This window comes from Camelus bactrianus, chromosome 21, assembly GCF_048773025.1.
Source record: "Camelus bactrianus isolate YW-2024 breed Bactrian camel chromosome 21, ASM4877302v1, whole genome shotgun sequence".
NCBI lineage: Eukaryota > Metazoa > Chordata > Mammalia > Artiodactyla > Camelidae > Camelus > Camelus bactrianus.
The window spans coordinates 9844410-9864230 of record NC_133559.1 but is presented as its reverse complement, the minus strand read 5'-3'; the positions used below and the strand labels follow the sequence as shown (position 1 = coordinate 9864230).

The following is a 19821-nucleotide window of genomic DNA, read 5'->3' as shown; positions in this document are numbered from 1 at the left end:
GTGTAAAGAGATTTTACATAACTTTTCACCAGCTTGTGAATATTGACTGTAGGAGAATGTAGGCATTCTTCTCAGATGCCACGTTCTTTGCACTGCACTTTGCATCTTCCCTCATACTGCCCTCAGGGAACACCTGCATATGCTGAAGGGTGCAGGGGGGTGGTGAGGCTCAGAACTGAAGATGCCTGGGAAACCTCCTCTCGAGAGAGAGTCAAACCTAAACCATGTAAAGACAGACTATTGTTGACTGAAGGAAAATGCACAACCTAAAAGTTGCACGTTTTATTCAGGGACCTTATTGAAGGCAATAGCCTAGGAGACAGCATTTCAAGTAGCTTTGAGGAATTGCTTCAAAGGGGTAAGAAGGCAGGCTATATAGGAGTTTTTGCTCAAAACAAACAAACAAACAAACACAACCATGTGGTCAAACATCAAAAGATTACAGCTAATCCCAAAAAACAGACATCTCCGCTTAATGACTTTCGTGCTTTTCTGTGGATGGGAAGATGCAAGAGTTTGGGCGCTAAGAGCTGCCACTCTGTCACCTCACTCTTACTATGATGGATTGAACGCTTCTCTTTGTTACAGGCAGGCTTGAGCTTGACTGTGCTGTTTAGAATCTTTAGGTTACATTTCACTCAGCATTTACAAATCTTTGAAGTGTGTGTTTAGAGGAGTGGGCAGTCTCCACTGCCTTGCTCTGCCTTGTTACCAGAAATTGTGCACTATGATGTTTAATTAATTGATCTGAGCACCATGGTGGGAGAGGAACATTTACAATCGCATCTTGTCCAGAAGAGGTCATTCAAAATGGGGAAGGGCCTGAAATCATCAAATGAAGAACAATTTAAGAGACTGTGGATGTCCAGCCAGTGTTTAAAGATCTTTCTTAAAGAAATGGGAACTCACTCACTTCTCATTTGCTTTGGCTGGTGGCATTAGGTCTAGTGTGTGAAAGTTACCAAAAGACAAAATGGAGCTCAGCACAAGAGTGAACAAAATTTACAGCTGTTAAAGTTATCCAATAAGGATGGTCTGATTTTTTTTTTAAATAGCTCTGCCAATAAAGATGCCCCTACTGGACCTGGATGGCCATCTGCCAAATATACCGACTATGTTGAAGGGATTACTGCAAGGAGCGGGGTCTTGTAATTCAAAGATTCTTTGCTTTTGTGACAAAATTCTAATCCTGTGGGCTCACCTTTCATTGTCTGTGATTCAAGTAGCCTGGTTATCTAAGCTTATAGCTTAGATGTATCAGGGAGACATTAACCACCAGTGAAATGGAGCAAGGTTCATAGAGTAACCAAAAGATGGAGGACAAGACATCTTCATGGCTGCTGTCTCCCAATCCCCAACTTGACTTCAAAGAGAGAAAAGGACACCAACCCTTTTGTGATGGTCCCTCTGTGACTCACAATTTTCAAAGCCGATGCCTTTGAAGAGTAAACATGTAACAGACACATAGCTACATCTGCCAGAGTTTATTTCTTATACCTTATGTTGCCACATCTCTTGAATCTTTCATTACTCTTGTTTCCTTCTTCCCCTATCTCTCTCCCTTCTCCTCCCCCTCTCCCTCTACCACTCTCATCCTTCACCCTCTTTCTCTTCCTGGATGCCCAACATCTATACCCACATCCAGCCAAATCATTTCCTTCCTCCTTGCCTTTCCTGCTTTCTCCTCCCCTCCTCTTCCTCACTCCGTTATCCCAGCCTTCCCTTCTGCTTCAGGCCCTTGGGGAACTCGCCCACACTGCAAATCTAAATGTGTCTGTAGTATCCTAGGGATTCAAAGCACCATCCAGGGCATAAAAATTGGGTTTCCACCATGACTGCCCTGGCCGTGACCTCTTTGGTTAGTTTCTGTTTCACCCACGGGCTTTAGGGAAGGTGACATGTCAACCAAGGTTCAAAGCGATGAGTGAAACTTGAGTTTAGGGAAGTGAACTTGCCTCTCCTTAGCATAATGCTCCAAGTGCAAACTTTCTTGAGCAATTTCTACATGCCAGCCCTACACTACTTTTCTCTTTGGAATCGCACAGCAGCCTGATAAATCAGGTACCCTGATTAACAAGATGGTACAGATGAGAAAACCAAGAGTTAAAAATGCAAAGTAACTTGTTGAAGGTTATGCAGTTTGAGGGGGGCAGAGATGAGATTTGAGCCCAGAGCCGGGTTCTTAACTACTCAAGAGTTCAGTCTCCCTCCAGAGCAGGGAAAGGGAGGGAAGGCTCCAGCTCCTTTGTCCCTGTCCAGTGCTATGCTTGAAGCAGAATGGTTTGGAGTGTTCAGAGGACGGCCAGCTTTCTCTGCATGCAATAATGTACTTTTTAGCCCAGAGTTTCATTTTTTCATAATGACACTAAGAGAAATTGGGCAGGAAGATCTGATTAGCTTTCCCTACATCACTTTTAAATGTAGAGTCACAGAGGATTAAGAGAGTCTAAAAAGAGAAGTTCAAATCCAGCTTCCTCACTTTAGGGCAAGTCATTTAACCTCTCTGAGTCCCACGAGTTTATTTAGGAAATGAGAATCCTCTATGAGGCTTCTGTAGGCGATTAGATAATGTGTTTAAATTGTGTGGCACATAGTAGATAGTTGTTATCTTTTAGTTGAATTTAATCCAACTTCTTTTAGTAACACTTTCCCTTCCCCAACCTACCCAGTCCCGTCTCCAGGCAAATTCCAACTCATCCATCAATTCTGATGCCGTTTCACCCAGAAATGCCTCTCACCAGCACCCCTCACCACCCAATCTCAGCTAATGGCGGTTCTGCTTTCCCTGCAGACCCTTGTGCATACCTTTATTATAGTTCTTATCACAGAACCACTGTCTACCTAGCAGTCTCCCCACCTAGGCTGTGAGTTCCTGGAGGAAGGGGATTTTCCATTTATCTCAGTATTCCCAAAGCCAACCACAGGGTCAGACACATCACAGGTGCTCAGTAAATGTTTTTTGATCAAGTTTCTATTTTTAACATATGCCGACTGTGAATTTAACTGAACATACTTTGTTTTGGTTTTGTGTTTTAATACTTTATTCTTTTAGAGTATTTTTATATTTTAATCTTTTTTTTAATACTTTATTCTTTTAGAGTATTTTTATATTTTAATCTTTTTTTTTTTTACTGGGGATTGAAACCAGGACCTCGTGTGCTAAGCAGGTTCTCTACTACTGAGCTATATGCTCCACCTCCAGAGTAGTTTTACGTTCACAGTCAAATCGAGAGACAGTTACAGAGATTTCCCGTACACCCTCTCCCCCCACATATATATATAGCCATTATCAACTTCCCTCATCAGATTGGTACATTTCTTACAATTGCGGAACCTACTTTGACAAGTTATTATCATTCAGAGTCTATAGTTTACCTTAGGGTTCACTCTTGGTGGTGTACAGTCTCTGGGTTTGGACAAATATATAATGACATGCATCCATCATTATGTTATCATAGAGTATTTTCACTGCCCTAAACATCTTCTGTGCTCTGCCTATGCACTGCTTTCTCCATCTCCAGCCCCTGGTAACCACTGATCTTTTTAATATCTCCACAGTTTTGCCTTTTCCAGAATGTCATATAGTTGGAATCACATCGTATGTAACCTCTTCAGGTTGGCTTCTTTCACTTAGTAACATGCACTTAAGGTTCCTCCATGTCTTTTCATGACTTGGTAGGTCATTTTGGTGCTGTATAATATTCCACTGTTTGGATGAACCACAGTTTATGTATCCATTCACCACCTAGGGACATCTTAATTGCTTTAAAGTTTTGACAATTACAAATAAAACTGCCATAATGATCCATGTGAAGAGTTTTGTATGACAATCAATTTTAAGCTCCTTTGGGTAAATTCCAGGGGGCACAACTGCTGGGTCATATGGTACGAGTATGTTTAATCTTGAAAGAAACCTACACACTGTCCTCCAAAGCAGCTGTACCATTTTTCATTCCCATCAGTAATGAGTGAGCAAATCTGCTGATCCACATTCTCACCAGCATTTGGCCTTACCAGTGTTCCACATTTTGGCCATTCTACTCGGTACGTACATCTATTTTGTTTTCAGTGGTAACGTGAAAGGAGTTGCTCAGGTGACTCAGTTGCTTTTGTGGGCTAGAGATCTAGTCACATGGTTCTCACTCAGCCTGAAAGTCTTCAGGATGCAAATATTTGTTCTGCCCAGATTTCCTCCAAAACAGTATTTTGCAGCTAGAATGACAGGCTCATGAAAAGCTGTCACATTAATTTCATTACATCACTACAAGTATTTCTGTTTGAATGAAACAGAATAGACTGGGATACGCAGGACGGAAACCATCAGAGTGACTCACAAATAAAAAGGGTAAATATTGTTTTGTGAAACAATTGTATGTATGAGGTCAAGACGGAAAACGTGTTGTTTAGCGTGAATCCCAGGCAAAAGTTTGAAAGGCACCTGCAGTAAAAGCCTGGCTGTTGAGAGAAGGGGCCATAAGGAAGTAATAGTCCTGTCACTAAGGGTCTGTTTTGGGGTGGGAAACTGGCCAAAACAAGTGAGCTGGATGATTTGGGGAAGTAAACTGGTCTCTCTTTACTCTATTAACTGTAATTGTTAATAGTTCCTGGGCAGTTTTCACATGCCAGGATTGTATTAAGCCTTTCACATGCATTTTTCATGTGGATTCTTACAACAGTCCTACAAAATTAGGTAAATTAGGTATCATCCCCATTGCCTGTACCAGTTTGCCCTACACCTATACCTTGCCGTAAGAGAATAAAATACCACAGCATAGAAGCCATGACTGCACGATCTTTGTAAGATTCTGGCTTCTTTGGAACTTTCCCATATATCCACGCAGTGATTAGGAGTAAATTCTTGGGACTAGAAAAATAGAGGGTTCACTGTTCTTGTCTTTGGGAGTGGAAAGGAAACAAGAAATTGCATTAATCTCACCCATATGGGTAGCCAGGCTTCCTGGGAGGGAAGGTCAAAGGATACAGCAATCAGAGGCAACTCCTAAGCACAAAAAAGTAGGCTGGGGGGCTGCACCCTGGGGCCATGAAAGGAAAGGGGACATCAGCCTGTCCCGTCATCCTGAGAAAAAAGCCCAGGTTTTGTACAAAGCCTCCTATGGCTCTCTATTCCCTATATTGACTCTTCTCAATTGAAAGTAGCAATGCCTCCTTTTGTCTCCTTTTCCTTTCTCAATTTCCTTTAAAAGTATTTCAGACTTGGCCCATATTTTTCTTGGTTTTATACATTAATAGCTTGAATCCCAATCTTGAATCCCAATAATATTCTTCTTCAGAGGCTAGGGATTTAGAAAGTTTTTCATCTGTTCTCATGAGGTCAGTTTCCTTTATTTAGTTCCCCAAATGAATATAACTAGTTTCCTTCCCCTCTCTTGGGATTACCCACTCTCCCACCCAGATCCTGCTGCCCCTCTCTCCCTGGCTCTCCCACCCCCTGATCTGGCTAAGCGTGAGACTGCCCAAGAATAGACCTCCGTTTACTGTTTCGCTTCCAAGGCGTGGTATTCCTAATGGTTCCTGGCATTGTTTCAGCTGCAGCAGCAGAAAATTAAGTATCTTCAGAAAATCAGCTCTGATGAATCCGAGATCTATTGCTTTCCCTGCCATGTGGCTGGTCATTTTGAAGAAGGTAACCCGTGAACCTCTGCATCGCTCCCAACCCTGAACCTGTATATGGCTATTGCATAGCTGTCAGCTTGTCTGTGTGTCACTAGCTTGGGAAGTTTCTTTTTTTAATGTAGAGTTTTCTATTTAAATTTTCTTAGTAAATCTTCAAGTGTCATTTTTGAGATGTCTGGTGTTCACAATGCTTTGCATTCTTTTCTTCCTAAGTGTGCCACCTTTATGTTTCTCCACTTAATGGAGAACTTCATTTCCACTTCATTTCCCACTGTGTAACCTATAAACTTTTTGCAAGGTTTTCCTTCTGTTTGGAAGCCCTTACTTTGCCAGCTGAACACTGGACAGTTTGTGTAATCTATGAACTCAGGAACCCGACAAGATATTGATGAAGAGCTGACATGACACCAATGCCTCCCGTGTCATGGCTTCCCCACCACATCTTTTGCAACCTCCATCAGAGGAAGAAGGTCATAGTCTGAAAATCTTGTGTTCTTCTGCCACTAGGAGAACTCGAAGTCCATTCTTCTCCGTCCAAAAAAGTGTGCATCTATCCACACCCTATATTTGCTGTCTCTAAACACCTCCCCCCCATGCCATATCTAGCTCTCAATACTTCTGATTCAATGTTTCAGCAGCCTTTGATAGACAATTCTATTTAGGTCTTTAACAAAATTAAAATCTGCATAAAATAAGTTATCTGGATATAGAGAATCAGATAATTTTTTTCAGTTCAACAAATACTCAAAGATCACTGAGCAGACCTTAAGTTCCATTTCCCACTAGACAAAGATTTTACACTATGTTCTTCCTCTCCCCACTCCTAGAGGCTGGCTCCCCTCCAACTTGACATCCTGTCTCACCCCCAGAACTCTCATTTTAACTCCCTCCCTGTCTTTCACCATGTCTTTAAACTCTCCACCATGGAATCCCAACAACAGTCAGACAAGCCTCACTCTTGACTCTAAACCTTTTCACTGAACACATCTCTCCTCATTAGAAATTAAGTTCCACGAAGGCAGAGGTTTTTTTTTTTTTTTTTATCAGTTTTGCTCCCTTCTATACATCCCAGCACTCAAAACAATGTCTGGCATTACTGGTTTAAAAAAAAATAGTTGAATGCAATTACTATTTGGTATTTAAAAACACATGGACCTCACTGACCAAAAAAGTATATTCCCAGACAGCTTAGTGAAAAGTAAATTAATGAATATTAAGTGTTAGTTTCACTTTGTCTGATGTTGCTATTTCAAGATGGTGGGACTTTCAGATTGACCTTGAGTTGAAAAGTTTCATTTTCTCTTTAGGTTATAATGCCTTATATAGTTTCTCTACTGAGTTGCTAATGATCTGGAAGCAAACACTTATATTTAGAGGAAAAAATTGTATAAAAGAGGAGGACAGGGATAAGTTAGGAGTTTGAGATTAACAGATACGCACTACTATATATAAAAGAGATAAACAACAAGGACCTACTGTACAGCACAGGGGACTATATTCAACTTCTTATAATAAGCTATAATGGAAAAGAATCTGAAAATAAAATTGTATGTGTGTATATATATACATATATATATAATGTATATATATATGAAATGCTTTGCTGTATACCTGAAACTAACATTGTAAATCAACTGCACGTCAATAAAAAATAAAATAAAAATTGTATAAAGGAACCTAGTGATTCATCCACTTTGGAAAAGTAGAGAATGATCACCTAATATAATTGTTTGGTAACTGCCTGAAATTTTAAGCTTCCTAATGTCTGGTTAAATTTAGGGGAAGTTAAAATGATCACAACAAAGTTAACATTCCCATCCAAAGCACAAACCCAGCAAAATGGATCTAGGATAAAACATGTATAAAAGTTAACCTTTTATTTTTGCTTTTTCCAAAGCTACCTATAAATATTTTAAAACCCAGAGTTGCGTTATACATGCAAATTGTGAAAATGGAGACATGTATTCCATATTAAAAAGGGTATTAAGTTTGTGTTTTAAGATTTCCAGTTACCAATCAAAAAGCTACAGTGGATTAAGAAGGAACACAGTCTATAAGAAGCTATGATGAGGTAAAAAATTATTATCTGAAAAGTGCTGCCTAGAATCAAGTCAGCGGGGAAGAAGGGACGAAACACAAGGTGAGAAAGAGAGGAGACTCGAGAGCAAATTGGGACGTGTGGGAGGGGCTAAAGTCTGGGATTCAGGTCACGAGCACCAGGACTGTCTGTCTTGTGGCTGTTTTGCTTTATTGTTGTGTTGCAAAGTGTGAGAAGCTCAGGCAAACATGACAGCTTAAGAGAACATATGAGACCACACAGGAAATGCTCGTCTCAACACCAGATCTAACTTGTAACAGCTGTGTCACCTTGGACAAGACTTAGCTTCCCTGAATCCCAGTTTCCTGATCTGGAAAGCAGGGGCAATGAAAGCCCCCGCACAGAGTTGCGATGTTGGGATTGATCATGATGGTGCACGTACTTGGTACATTATCATCAGCCAGACAAAAATACCTAACCTGCCCGAGGCAAGGTCCTGATTCTTGCCCTCTCCCCAGAACTAACCTATACCAGTTTTCTCATCTTTGTACAGTGGCAATTTGGTTCATAAAGTTGTGCAGGCAAAACAAAAAACAAAACAAAAAAACCCTTAGAATTATCCTTTTACTCCTTTCTTTTTTCCAGCCCATCAGGAAATCCATCAACTCCACCTTTAAAATATATTTAACACCCTGCCACTTCTCACCACCTCCGTTACAACTACCCTGGTGCATATCACCATTTTTTTTTTCCCCTAGGACTGTTGCAATAGCCTCTTCACTGGTCTCTCTGCCCCACCTTTGCATCCTAAAGTTCTAAACTTAGCCAGAGAGAGCCTTTTAAAGTATGTCAGATCACATTACTCATCTGCTCAGCACGCTCCAATGGCTGTAATTTCACTCAGAGTAAAATAGAAAGCCTGGATCATGGCTTGTAAGGGCCTGAAGGATCTGGTTCCCTATCATACCTCTCTGGCTCCATTTCCTGCCCCTTTTCTCCCCCCTCACTTGGCAATAGCCACACATGGGCCTCTTGACTGTTCCCGAAAAACCATCAATCGAATTCTCACCCCAGGACCTTTGCACTGTGTTGCCCTCTGCCTGTAAGACTCATCCCCCTGATAAAAAAATATAGATAGATAGATAGATAGATAGATAGATAGATAGATAGATAGATAGATAGAGATAGAGATATATCCATATATATATATATGAGTAAATTTGAAGATCTAATTACTTTATTCAACGGTTCGTGAATCACGCAGCATCCCACCAGTAAATAGAAAGGCATTCCAAGGAGTTGTGCTGCAAAAATGGAAGGTTTCTATAGGCAGAAAAAATAGGGGCAAGAAAGTTATTGGCAAAAGAAAAGAAAGTCGTCCTCTTCAGGAGGTTAGGGAAGGTCAGGGGTCTTATTATGCAGATCACCTCATGCTGACTTAAAGAAATATGCGTAACATGACAGTTGTGAGTTTCAGTTTTATTCAGGGTCTTACCAGAATAAAATATCACCTGGGAGATAGCTCAGTAGCTCTGAGGAAACTGCTCCAAAGAGGTAGGGGAGGAGATAAATACATATTATTTCTGACTAGTGAATATGTCTAGTCAAAAATACATCTTGGTAACAGATTATGACTAGTCACAAAGATCAGATATCTCAAATTAATGATTTTAGAGCTTTCCTGTGTATGTATCAAAGAAAATTCAATTAACAATCAAGAAGAAAGAAGGGAATTTTACTTGAGCCAAACTGAGGATTACAACCTGGGAGACAGACTCTGAGAAGCTCTGAGAACTGTCTCACCTGTTAGAAGTTGAAGGCACAGTCAGATACACTTTTGAGGCAAAGGATTGTACATCAGAATGACACAGTGATATTTTACATACAGTTCAGCATATATATAAAGTCCAGGTAAGTGCAGACAAGGCAAGCAGCAAGTCACTATGACCCCCTGCAGAGTTGGGAAAGAATGCCATTCTTTGAAGAACTTACATTGTTAGCATCAGAAGAAAGGAAAAAAAATGGATCCTTACAGTCGAGCACGCTCTCTCATCTTTGAAGAGGTCCAGCTAACGTGTAATGCAGACACACACTGCACATTAGGGAGGGAGGGAGGTGACCCAAAAGGACACAGAGGATTTTCCATTTAAATGTTCTTGCCCTGCCTGAAAATACAAATTGTATTTCATCATATGGGAGGTGCAAGCATCTGGATTCATTCAAATTCATCCTGAGCTTTACATCTAACTATCTAAGCAGCCTGCTTGTCCAAAGTACACATCCTGTATCATCTTAATTTCCTCTCAAAGTGCACTGTTGGTCAGCGACGGCAGCAGGTTATGACTTAATTCTTTAGAGCTAGTGATGGGCAACAAAACTCTTGGCTCCTCTTTGTTCATATTCACTCATGCTGATTAGGAAATTTCAGATTGTCCGTTTAAAGATAACATTCCTGAGAGAGGCAGTTAAATCTTGCTTCGCTGTTGCGGGGACAAATGACTTCACTTGGGGTCTATGGTTTCTTTTTTTTAACACCCAAATATCAGCAATTATTAACACCACATTACAGGGAGCACCCCTCCTCCCTGCCACTGTCTGTCTCCCAACACTGCTTCATTTTCTTCCGAATATCTTTAACTACCTGATGTCATAGTCCATATTTACTTTTCTGTCACTCTGCATGAGAATGTCCACAACTTGAGGTTAGGAATTCTGCTGCGTTCACTCTTGTCCATTTAACACGCAGAACATTACAAAGCATGTCTTGAGCAGTCAATAAGCTATCTGTCAAATAAACTTACTGAATGAAATGTGAGATTTTTTTTCCCTTGATTAACTGTAAATAATAGTTAAAATGCTGAAAATAAAAGCTGTCACTTTGTGAAATGTGAAATAAGATGGAGCCACATATGTCAAAAGATTTTAAACAGAAGCCAGGAGGCCATTAAGGAGGGGGACCTTAAGCACATTCTCACCAGCAGGAAGGAACCATGAACTTTTGAACTGGGCCGAACCATGAACTTTTGAACTGGGCCAAACCACAAATATTCAAAGGACTCTGCAAGAACCCCTGCAACCTGCCACAAAAATGAACTTTTACCTCCTGCCTGTGACAGTCTTAGCAATCCATCATGTTTAGCCAAGACTAGCTTCTGCCTCCAACTCCAATTAAAATTCTTTGTAATGCACACTTCCCTTCTTTGCTTTTAAAAACCTCTGACTTACTCCCTTGCAGGACAGTTTGGGTTGCTGCCCGAATCTCTGCACCCTGAATTGCAATTCTTTGTTCCTAAATAAATGTGCTGTCCTTGATTATTGCTTCCTAGGCTTATTTAGGTTCACAGCATTAAGTAAATGTGAAAAATTAACAAACAGAAACTTTAATTAAATAGAGACAAGAGATCTGGATGGGGAGGTCTCAAGTCCTGCAAGGACAGCAGAGCCCAACAGGAAGAGGAAAGATCCATCTTCTTTCCTGACAAAAGGACTCGGCCAATGAAAAGCCATGGACTCTTTGTTTACTTTAGCCTCCCCCCAACTTCCTTTTCCCCTCTATAAAAGCATTCTCTTTCTCTGCCATGGGGCATTTGCACATGGGTTGCAGACCCCAAACTGCAATTCTCGGCTGATCCTGAATAAACCCATCTTTACTGGAGAAACATCTGGCGATCTATGGTTTTAGGTCAAGATAATTAAACACATGGTTAAAATGGATATGACAACCCGTATGATGTGTGTTTGCAATAGCATGTCACGCCAGTCATAGTTTACTGCCTGACAGCAACATAATGAATAAGAGTACGGGTGAGGGTGAGGACCTGGCTAGTGATCAGGACACAAAATGTCCAGTTGAATTATGCAAACGTTTTCAGTTTGGTGACTTTTGAGTTCCTAAAAGATCAATTTTTAAAATTTGGCTTTACAAAGATAAACAGATCAACCTCCTATTTAAATTGGTCATTAACTTTCATTAACTTTGTTTTTCTGCCAGAAACATAAACAGAACTAGATAATCGAGAAAGCTTAGTTAATTTTATTGGGTCTCAGTTTCCCCACCTGTAAAGTGGAAAGATTTTTTTTTTTTGCATTGGAAAATAGTTGGGTCTTTTGTTTGTTTGTTTTTGTTGTTGTTATTTTGGGTTTTTAAAATTTTTTTTTGAAGTATAGTCAGTTTATAACGTTGTATCAATTTCTGGTGTACAGCACAATACTTCAGTCATAAAGGAACATACATATATTTGTTTTCATATTCTTTTTAGCCGTAAGTTACTACAAGATAGTGAATATAGTTCCCTGTGCTATACGGTAGAAACTTGTTCATCTATTTTATACATAGTAGTTAGTTTCTGCAAATCTCAACCTCCCAATTTATCCCTTCCCACCCTCTGCCTCCCCTGGTAACCATAAATTTGTTTTCTATGTCTGTGAGTCTGTTTCTTTTTTGCAGATGTCTTTTTTTTTTTTTATTAAAGTGGAAGGATTTTTGTGAATATTTTAAAATGTGAATATATATAAAGTGCTTAACACAAAGTCTGGTACAAATTAAACACCAACAATAGCTATTTTATTATTATATCCCTTGGCATAAGAGAGACATTTGGTTTTTGTCCCCAGCTCCTGGCACTGAGTTCCTAAACCCTTGGTATTTCCTGAGTGACAGAGTGATGGGAGACTCTTGTTCTAATGAGGCGACGCCTGACAAGTTCCTAGATAGCTTTAAGATGGGAGGCTGGCTGCCAGAAAGGCCAAGCCTTGATAAGAAGCTTAGAACTTCCAGCCCCACTCCCAACCTCTGGGGAAGTTCCAACCTCTGCGAGGGGAAAGGGACTGGAAACTGAGCCAACCGCCAATGGCCAATAATTTTATCAATCCTGCCTGTTATGAAACCTCCATAAAAACCCCTAAATGGCTGCGTTCAGGGAACTTTCGAGTTTGCAAGCACACCCACACGCCGGGAGGGTGGCACACCCCAAATCTATGGGGACAGAAGCTCCTGCCCTTGGGACCCTTCCAAGTCTTGCTTTATGTATCTTCTAATTGTTCATTTGTAAGCTTTATAATAAACGGTAATTATAAGCATAGCATTTCCTGAGTTCTGTAAATTATTCTGGCAAACTATCAAATCTGAAAGGGGGAGAGGGTGTGGGAACCCCTGACTTTGTATCCAAGTAGGACAGAAGTGGGAAGTAACCAGAGGACCTGATACTTGCAACTGATATCTGAAGTGAGGACGTTTTGGGAGACTGAGTCCTTAAACTCCAGGTAATTAGTGTCAAAACTGAATTGAATTGTGGGACACCTTGTTGGTATCAGAGTTGGAGATGTGGTGTTGGAAAAACACCATGTAGTTGGTTGGTATGAGAAAAAAATCCAGACATAAGCATTGTATTATCGTATGCATGAAACTTGTGGTCATGGGGAGTTTATAGAAATCTGAGAAACTTAGGTTTAGTTTCCAGAGCCAGCCAATGGCCCTCCAAAGACATCTATGTCCTAGTCCCAAGAATCTGTGATTATGTTAGGTTTTATGGCTAAGAGGAATTAAAGTTGCAGATAAAATTAAGGTTCCTAATCACCTGGCCTTAAAATAAAGAGATTATCCTGGATTATCCAGATAGGCCCAAGGTAATCACAAGAATGCTTAAAAGTAATTGGGAGGCAGAGAAAACATCAGAGAAAACAGATAAACAACAAGTTCCTATGGTATAGCACACAAAACTATATTCCTTATCTTGAAATAGCCCATAATAAGGACATAAAAAGGAATATATATATGTGTACAAATGAATCACTATGCTGTACACCAGAAATTAACACAACATTGTAAATCGACTATACTTCAAATTTCAAAAAAAGAAAAAAGTCAAGAGAGGTGGCAGCACGAGGATTCAGCCCACCATTGCTGGCTTTGGAGCTGGAGTGAGCGGTCATGAGCCAAGGCTTGTAGACAACCTTAGATACTGAAAAGGGCAAATCTCTCCTAGAGCCTCCAGAAGGCACACAGCCCTGCTGACACCTGGACTTCAGCCCAGCGAGACTCATTTCAGACTTAAGACCTCTGGAATTGTAAGCTGATAAATGTGGTTGTTTTGAGCCACTCAGTTTGAGCCTACCTTCAGCATTGCCTCATGTTGTCCATCCCTGTAACTTACAGCCCTTTTAAAGTCATGAACCCAACTCATGCCTCATAGCTCAACAGCACATTAAAACAGACCTTCAATACCTTCACATTATGTCTGACGTTAGTCCCAAACCACTTACACTACCCCCTTCCCACTACAAAACTCCAACATCCTCTAGCTTTACCAAATCCAATATGGTGGCCATTACCTCCACGTGGCTACTGAGCATGTGAAACAGACCAGTTGCATTGAGATGTGTTGTCAGTGCAAAATGCAAACTAGATTTCAAAAACTTGAACGTACAAAATAATGTAAGAATCTCACTGTCAATTTTTTAAATATTGATTGCTTGCTGAAATGTTCATATTTTAGATACATTGGGGTAAATATGTAAAAATTAACTGTACTTTGTTCTTTTTACCTTTTTAACATGACTACTAGAAAATGTTCAGTGATGTACATGGCTTCCATTACATTTTTATTAGACAATGCTGTTCTGGACCCATTCTAACTTGTACATTTGTGGTTAGTCATACTGTGTATGGCCTCACTCAATCCTCAGGCCTGAAGCAATAATGTGCTTCTTCTTCCCTTGACTGCTGTTGTCCACCCTGTGTCTGATTTTTAGACATTCTTGGCCCTCCCATAAACTAGGCGACGATGGGCACAGAACACCTAACCATGGGCAGCAACACTGCTTCAAGGTAACTGTGCTCCTTACTCAAGCCTTCTTACTCTATCTATAACACAGTCTCACAATTTTGGCAATTCTGCTCTGTTTTACCAGTTGTGTTTGGTATTATTCTCTAAGAATTCATAAAAGAAAAAAAGCACTAAAAAAAAATTTTGCTCACTTGCCAACTAAAGTTTACAAACACTTTGATTCCTCCTCCATAGCCTTGTTTATAAACTTTTAAGTTTACAATCAAAAAACATTTTAATTAAAAATAGGTGTGCATATTATTTTTAAGTTTTTATACATGTGCAGATAAAACTATTGGAAATCTCTAAAACGTTAAGTGTTTTCTCTGAGTACATAGATAAACAGGTGATGCTCGTTTTATTTTTCAATTTCATGATTTTTCTGAAATATATACAATATACATATGTTACTTTTATAATCAAAGGGAGGGAAAAAAAACTTCAATTTATAATCAAACAGCCAAGCCTGATAAAGCACAGAAAGCAATGTTTATTTCCTGTATTTATGAAGAGAAGAGTGGACTTCCTGTGGGTTTTGCTAAACGAAGAACCAAATGAAATGAGCCAAGCTGTTGGCTGATTCTCTTTAAGCATCTTTAGGAGACCCACCTGCAAAGGCTCCTAGTGGGAAGAGAAGGAGATAGCTTAGGACTCTTGAAGATGGAAATACAGATTCAATAAACAGAGAAGGCAGGAGAGGATTTCCTGGGTAGGTCTGCCTGCACTGAGTAGCAGATAAAGTCACAGATCCCAGAACACCATATCCCTTCCTCTATAGGCACCAGTCACTCCATCCCTGACACACACGACCAGATCAAAAAAAAAAGGGGGGGGGGGTGGTATTTGCGAAAAAGTAACAAGAGTCCTCAAAAACACCTAAGGACCAAGATGGTCCTACTCTGCCCCAAATGTGCCTCCCTTGCCTTGGTGTCTCTCCCTTTGGTCAAGGCGCTGCAGTGAGTCTATCACCACTGGGGTGGGGGGGGGGGGGCGGTCAGAGTGATCACAAGTCACAGCATAAGGGGAGGACAGGAGACAGCAGCACATGGTGTCCTCACTGAGCAGGTATGTCCCCCATGTCCATGTTCACTTCTGCATCCCAACAGCCCTTCCCTATGGAGTTCAGGGAACACACCAGAAATGCCAAGGACTCTACTCCAGGGTCACCCCCACTACCAAACAGTCATGCAGACCTCGGTTCTTTACTCTGCTCTTCACTTACAAGGGTGAGATTTTAGACACGTTATTTGTTTCAGAATCTGTAAAGCTGCAGTCAAGGTGCATCAAGGGGGAGGGAGACCAGTCAGGACCCCTTCCCTAAGAGGCAGCTTTGTACTTTCCAGGAATGCTTCCTAGGTAGGGAAGGGCATATTCTAGGTGAGGCGGGTCTCCCAGGGGTCCCTCTGATCTCTCCCTCACTTCCCTCGTCCCTGTTCTCTCTGGAGTCCCCTAATGGACTAAAATTCCCCCTAATATTCATTTGGTCAGGAAAAAGAGGGGGGGCCTACATTTATGGTAGTTACTCTCCTGACCTTCTACATCTCTCTCCACACACACACACACACACACACACACACACACACACTGCCTCTGCCGAGCCTTGCTCGTGACACTCCCTAATCATATCATTGTGTCTTATTATAGTTCTTTGCATGGACTTATGTTTGAAACACACAGGTCACCCAGGGAAAACTTTCAAGGGGCCTAAAAAGAATCCTGGGGTCTAAAAGAAGAGAGGATAAAATGATTCCATTTGCAACAGGAAAAAATTACATTAGACTCCATAAGAACTCTTTTAAAATAAAACTAACTCAAGAAGTACCACCTCCTCTTTTGAGTAAAATTGTCTCCCTTTCTTGCTTTCCCTTCCACTATACAGTGTCTTTCCCCAACAATCCTTCCCTCAATAGGTTTATGAGTCACCTGGGGAGACAGTGTAACCCCAGGGAACTGCCAGTATGAGGCAGGAAGCAAGACTTAAGCCCAGTTAAGAGATGAGTAAGATTAGATCATTTTACTGAAGAGGACGGAGGCCCAGTGAGTTCTGTGATGTACAGCCAGCAAGTGTCAGAGCTGGAATTCAAACCTGGGTCTGACTGACTCCAAGGCCCGTACTCTCAAACGCCAGGCAGACAGCCCTTTCCATAACCAGCTTCAAAGGACCTACGGTCTGGTAGGTAGAGATTCATACATACAAAAATACGTTTTGTTTTGATAGAAGGAGTGGGCATAGGAGAAGAAACCCATCTACCCTGGGCAGAAGAGAGCTGTTAGAGCTTCTTGGAAGACATGTTCCTCTGGCCGAGTTGTGAAAGATCAGCAAATGTAGAAAGGCAAGGATTAAGGGAAAGAGCATTCTGGACAAAGAAAACAACAGAGAGAAAAATAAAATAGTAATATAGTCAGGGGATTGCAAATTTCATATTTCTGAATCATTAAGTCAGGAAGAGTATAGAGAAGATAAAGATGTTGAGATAAAGTGGAATGAAAGTCGGGAGCGGAGAAGGGGTGCCTGGAATGCCAACTAGGGAGCTGCCAACTGAACGGCTTTACGTGGGAGACACGCTCAGCTTTGTGGTTGGTGACAGTCCCTCTGTGGCAGTAAAGTGGATGCCCTGGAAGGGGAGTGAGACTGGCAGCCAGGAGACCAGGATAGAGGCAAAAGCAATAGGTCAGTCTCATCCTTCCGCACAAGAAGGTGGGAAGTGGTCCCAGAGATAACAGAGCAGTACTGAAGCCAGTTCAAAAGTGGGGAAAATGGTTCTATGTCCCCGAAACACCACAGTGGACCCTGGTTCTTCAGACTTAGGGAATTTGCTTAGCCACAACTTACTGAGATAACCCTTGATTATTCTAGTTTTTCTATATTGCAGATTGCTCACAGTTAAGGACTGTATCTTATTTGTCTCTGTAGATCCCACACTATTCACTATACACAGTGTCTTGCACACAGAAAGCGCTCTGTAAATGCTTTTTAAAAAATCCTTTCATTCTGCAAATGAGTGCTTTCCATACACCACGTCCTAGGGACTGAGGAAACAGATTAAGACCATACTCTCATGAGGCTCATTTTCTAGTTTGGGAAACAAGACAATAAGCAAGTCAACAAATGTATATTTTCAAGAAGTCATACTACTTGACATGGCTGGAGTGATAAAAGCTCTATTTTAAATAAGGTGGTCAGAGAGGCCTCTTTGATGGATGAGTATTTGCGTGAGGCCCTGAAAAAGGGTACCTGAAGAAGGGTATTCCAGGCAGAGGGAGTGTACATGGCATGTTCACAAAACAGCAATAAAGCCAGGTAGCCAGAGCAGAGTGACCACAAGGAAGAGGGTAGGAGGTGAGATTAGAGAGGTAAGAAGGGATCAAATCATGTAGGGGTTTGGAGACGATCCATTTAAGCACCGAAGATGAAATTTCACCTCTTTAATGGTAGGCCCCATTCTCAAGGGATGCAAATGAAGTAGTATTAGTCATAAACAACCTCAGAGGTAAATCTACTGCCCAAAGGCATTGCAAAGCATTCTTAAACTAAATAAGCATGGTTATTAGATTATTTATTATTTGGAAACCTATCAACCCCCACCCACCTACTGCACTGCCTCCAATAAGACAATGTAGAATAGACTAGGGGAAGAAAAAGATCTGATTTAACAGTTCAAAAATATCTTTTGAAAAGGTAATATTCCCACTCTAGCCTAGCCAATCCATTAAGGCACTCTTGAAAAAAAAAAAAAAAAAACAGATGCTAAGGCTTATCTTCCCCAGTTACACAAGGTTCTATGTCACATCACACATCAGTGGGTCCCTCCTGTCTACTGTTTTCATGAAATTATTATTTTTTTAATGGAAGTACTGGGGATTGAACCCAGGACCTCATACATGCACTCTACCATTGAGCCAACCATGAGATTAACTTCTCAAATCTCAGATTCCTCCCATCACTCAATAGGCAGCAGAATAATTAAGACAGTTGGAGCTGCATGGCGCGTCACGATCCTGAAGCACTGCAAGTGACTGCGGCACAAGCAGTGGGTAAAAGCGCTGAGAGACCGCGGAGCCCTGCAACAAGACGACAATTAACAGGCATTTCTTCACACAAGGATGAAGGCCAGGCATGGGGCATTCTGTGTCACTAAATCCCCTGCGAACGTGGCTTTCCCCGCAACACTATCCGGTGGCCAAGTAACAAAACAGCAAGATACAAAGGAAACAGCTTGGGTCAGAACAAGGGGAGAAGGGAGCCTGGGAATGGTAAGAAGAGTACGGAACAGAAGGAGAGGTGAAGAGGCAAAGTACTCTGGAATGAGCTGAAGGAGGGATGAGAATAAGCAGAGGAACACAGAGGAAGGTGGGAGAGAGGCTGACGTCATCCTGCCCTGTTGCTTACCTGTACATCTGTGTCATCCCAGACTGGCTCCCCCAGCATCTAGATGGTTTTTGGCTAGGGCATCCCCAGCACGGAGCCCACAGAGCCCTGCTCACAGCCAGCACCAAACTGTTTGCTGAGGTACACAAAGAAAAGGATTGCTCTCTCTTCCCCCTCTTTCACCATATAGCCTCCTGACTTCTATAAAACCTAGTTCTGCACTTTCTTCTTTTTTTTCTATCCAGTTTCTTTCATTCCCCCTCTCTGGCCTACAAGTCAACCCAGGTGTGCACCCACTGTTGTATTATCAAAATGTGGAGGACAGAGACAAACTGTCAGGACCAAAAGGGGGCCGTCTGTGACCAAGGCTGCCCACCAGGCTTAAGCAGAGACTACGGAGAGGTGGAACCAGAAAAGAGGCAATGACTAGAAGAGAAACAAAAAGAAGTGAGCTGCAAGTCTACGTAACTGGAAGGCTCAGATCTGCTTATGCCTACAAACATGCTGTGAGAGCCTTTTCTTGGGGCCCTTGGCATGCCTCCTGGGCTAAAGGCAAAGTGTTAAGAAGAGTTCTGTCTGTCTAGGACAGAGACAAGAAAGGGTACTCGCGAGAGAAAGAAGGATGGAGGTGGATTCCAGGGACCGAGTGTGAAGATCACAGAGAGACGAGGAACTTAAGGCCAGTCGGAGCCAGCTTAGAAGCATAAAGGGGATTTGTAGGTAACTGGGGCTTATAAAGAGGGAAGCCTCAAGTCTGGGACGAACTGAAGGCCCCTGAAGGAGAGACAGAAAGAGCAAGGTCTCACCCGAAAGAGAACTAGCAGAGCAAAACCACACCCACGCAGCTCCTCCACACCCGATTCTCCCGTGCAAGCAGCTTCTCCGCACCAGCTCGGACCCACTGGCCTCCAAGACTTCTCTCCGAAAGACGGGACCACGGTCCCCTGAACTACAAC

General features: G+C 41.7%; 1 long non-coding RNA gene across 1 annotated transcript; it reads right to left on the bottom strand.

Moving 5' to 3' along the window:
- Positions 1–14966: 14966 nt before the first annotated feature.
- LOC141574369 (uncharacterized) lies at positions 14967–19809 on the bottom strand. Its single transcript, XR_012501342.1, has 2 exons — positions 19672–19809; positions 14967–19001 (listed from the first exon to the last, which is right to left on the bottom strand). It is a non-coding gene; the product is annotated as an uncharacterized LOC141574369 (long non-coding RNA).
- Positions 19810–19821: the final 12 nt, after the last annotated feature.